This window comes from Propithecus coquereli, unplaced genomic scaffold, assembly GCF_000956105.1.
Source record: "Propithecus coquereli isolate 6110/MARCELLA unplaced genomic scaffold, Pcoq_1.0 Scaffold1, whole genome shotgun sequence".
Lineage (NCBI taxonomy): Eukaryota > Metazoa > Chordata > Mammalia > Primates > Indriidae > Propithecus > Propithecus coquereli.
Genome location: NW_012133857.1, coordinates 11,540,847 through 11,544,677, shown reverse-complemented (window position 1 = coordinate 11,544,677; position 3,831 = coordinate 11,540,847). Strand labels below are relative to the sequence as shown.

Here is a 3,831-nt window from a genome sequence, read left to right as displayed (position 1 = left end):
GGAATGGCTGAGTAAAAACAGCTAAAGAGATGATGAGCCACTGTATGATTTTTTTTTTTTTTTTAACAAAAGTTTATTCTTAAATGTACAATAGGCTCCAAGACAACACTTCATTTTAGCTATAGGTGGCAAAAGATGTTATGGCAGGGAATACAGATGTTTAAATAGGAATCAAGGGTCATCACCACCTCAGGCACAAGGAACAGCTTACTTTTTGCCAGATTTCTTAATTCCACCTGTAGCTGCAAAAGGAAAAAAAAAAGTCATAGTTAGGGAAAAATACAGTTCTTATGGTAGAAGCCGCACAGGCCTGATGTGGATCCTAGTAAGGCTTGGCTTTTCTTTTCTTTTTCTTTCTTTCTTTTTTTTTTTCACTGCCTCACTCTCTCTCCAAGGCTTGGCTTTTCTACTAGATACCTGCTTTGACACAGGTGTGCACTGCAGCTTCACTGATCTTGTCTATTCTGGGGAAAGGTAGAATGAGGATGAAGCAAGGGCACAAGCAATGGCTGTGCACTGGTCTGGATCTACACTTGTGCACTTCACAGATTAGCTCATTTAAACTTCATGGCTTATCAACCCATTTTACTGATAAGGAAGTCTTAGCTGTTCAAGGTTATAAGCTGGTATGTGATGAGCCAGGATTCCAACATCGACGGTCTGACTACAAAGTCGATATTCTTAACTGCCACATTACACTACACTACCTTCCATATTATGATCCTGGCATCTGCTTTATTCAATATCTTTATTTTACTCAATACCTTTATTTTACCCAACTTACAAATACCAGTATATACCCAATAGGTAATTTAAGAAATAGCTGTAAATAAGTGGGCAAAAGACATGAACAGAAACTTTTCATAAGAAGATAGACTAATGACCAAGAAACATGAAAAAATGCTCAATGTCTCCAATCATCAGGTAAGTGCAAATGAAAACCACAATGAGATATCACCTAACTCAGTGAGAATGGTTTTTATCAAAAAAATCCCAATACAACAAATGCTGGCGTGGATGTGGAGAGACAGGAACACTTAAACACTGTTGGAAGGACTGCAAACTAGTACAACCTCTATGGAAAGTAGTATGGCGATACCTCTAAGAACTAAAAATAGACCTACCAGCAATCCCACTACTTGGTATTTACCTGAAGGAAAAAAAGGACATTTTATAAAAAAGCCACCTATACCTGAATGTTTATAGCAGCACAATTCATGACTGCAAAGATGTGGAAACAACCCAAGTGCCCACCAGTTTATCAGTGGATTAATAAAATGTGGTATACATATACCATGGAGGACTACTCAGCCTTAAAAAAAATGGTGAACTAATACCTCTTGTATTAACCTGGATGGAACTGGAGACCATTATTCTAAGTGAAGTGTCACAAGAATGGAAAAACAAACACTACATATACTCGCCATTAAATTGGAAATAATCGAACAATACTTATGTGTACATATGGAAATAAAACTTATTGGAAATCAAGCAGGTGGGAGGAGGGGATGAGTAAATTCACACCGAATGAATGGGTACAGTGCATACTGTCTGGGTGATGGGCACACTTATAACTTTGACTCAAACTGTACAAAAGCGATTTATGTAACCAAAACATTTGTGCCCCCGTAATACTCTGAAATTAAAAAAAAAAAAAAAAAAAGAAATAGCTGTAAAGTATGCTTAAAAGAAGAATGAATATCCAGAAGAACTGTGACAAAATGAACCTTAAAATATTAGATGACGCTCAATAAGAAACTAGTAGTATGGGAGGTCTTCACTAAGGAATGATCTTTTCCCTGTACATAATCACAGATTAAGGGAAGGTGCAAGATACCTCACATCATTCCCCAAAGGAATCTCAATAGCTAGAATGGCAGTGCCATGTGGGTAAACAATAATGGATTAAACCCACTGGGAGAGGGGTCTTGAGAAACCCTGGATGACACTCTCACCATGCTCAGTGTGGCCCACAATGCTCAAACAAGGCATAGGCAACTGTAGAGAAAATAATCACTAGTCTGACAAATGTAAAGCATTTAGGAAGTATATAAAGTATTAGGATTGCTGGGCTTGAAAAATCTTTTGAAATGTAATCAATTTCTCTTACATAAAGGAAAAGAAGATGCAAAGGGGTTAGTTTATAACTGTATATGGATGCCAAGGAGCCTGGACTTTGTCTTTTAGTCGAGGCACACCCAGAAGTAAAAAGACTCAGGATGCAACAGCATTTACCAGAGACAATATGAGCAGCAAATTAGAAAAGTTGTAAGTCAAATAATATGTAAGCAATAAGACGCAGTGAAACACGAATTTGGGGCAACGAACTGTGGAAGATATTTAGAAATTTAACTGTATGAAACTGCGTCAGAGACAAATTTTTTTGTTTCCATTTCTGCAGTTTCCCTAACGAGTGGAATCCCAGACTGCCTAAGAGAGAGGAGACTTCGTTTCCAGTCCTGGTTCTGGCTCTTGCCCCTTCCCACTGCTGCAACTCCAAGACTGTCCAGGGCTGTCCACCGCAGTAGACTCCAGGACCTGAGACCTCGAAGTTCACCAACGAGTAGGAAAGAGACACGTCCGGGCCCTCATCGCAACAGGTGCACAACAGGGAATTTGTCTGGCTTGAGCGCCGTTCAGCCCCTACTTACCCAGAGGGCCCTTCCCCGCGGCCTTCGCTTTTAGCTCCTCGAGTTTCTTCTGCTCCTCTTTTTGTTTCTGCTTGAACGCCTTATCTTCCTAGAGAGAGGCAGAGCGGGTTCACTCTAGACTGATTTCTCAGTCCCTCCGCGCCTGCCCCCACCTCCGCGCCCGCCCTCACCTCGTCCATCTCCTTGGCCTGCTTCTTGGGCTGTTTCAGGGGCTTTTTCTTGCCACCTGTGGGCGACACGAACACGGTTGGCCTGTCCCCGCCGCCCGGCCCCCGCCCCGCGTTCCCCGCCGTCCCGGCACACTTACCTTCACGGCCGGACATGGCGCCGCCGCCCCTTCCCCAGACCCTGCCACCGGAAAAGGAGCTCCTGGGCCACCCCCTACTCCTATACCGCGACGCGAACCCGCTGATTGGCTCCTAGTCAGGAAGTTGAACTTCCACTACCGGAAGCGGCTCTCAGAGCGGGCACTAACAGGTCAGAGGTCAACCGAGTGGCAGAGGCTTGGTCGCGGTTGCTGCTTGGGTTCTGTAGGCGCGCCAGGTACGAAGGGGGAGGGTCGTTGTGCCAGGGTAGAATCCAGAACCGCGGTTGTGGGGGGTGGGGGCTACTTAACCGGAAGGTACAGGCCTGTGACGGTGCGCTGGAAGAGCACTGCAGGTATAGGGAGGGGCAGGTGCAAAGGCCTGGAAGCTTGGTGCGTTCCTCTAACTGAGGAAAGCACAGCGTGGCTGGAGGGAGATGGGGGAGGTGGCAGAAGTGGGCGGGAGGTCGATCACCTGGTCCTGGAGCTTTGGAAGCCCCTGCAAGTATAAGCAATACGTATAATAACGTATAAGCAATAAGAGTCAATGAAACACGAATTAGGGGCAAGAAATTTGGAAACTTAACTGTATGAATCTGTGTCAGAGGTAAATTTTTGTGTTTCCATTTGTGGCCCTAGAGCTTTGGAAGCCACTGGAAGGAGTTTGAGTTTTATAATATGGTCAGGGGTGCAACTGTTAGCGAATTCTCTTCATTCAGCCAGTACATTTTTGTTGAGTATGTAGGTAATATTCTTTTTTTTTAATTTTAAAATTTTATTTTTCATCAATGTAAAAGACAAGAATGCAAATTACAGTATGTGGACATGTAAATAAAGAAATAGAAAAAGGCAACAAGACTTGTACTTTAAATTAAT

The 3,831-nt window shown here is 43.4% G+C and overlaps 1 protein-coding gene across 2 annotated transcripts in view; it reads left to right on the top strand.

Moving 5' to 3' along the window:
• Positions 1–3,140: 3,140 nt before the first annotated feature.
• CCDC51 (coiled-coil domain containing 51) overlaps positions 3,141–3,831 on the top strand; it is a 9,038-nt gene continuing 8,347 nt past the window's right edge. Inside the window, exon 1 of one of the 2 annotated variants that reach the window (XM_012637826.1) lies at positions 3,141–3,194. The gene's annotated coding sequence lies outside the window, so the exon portion shown is untranslated. The remainder of the gene's footprint in view (positions 3,195–3,831) is intronic. The other variant, XM_012637816.1, reaches the window with a different exon arrangement.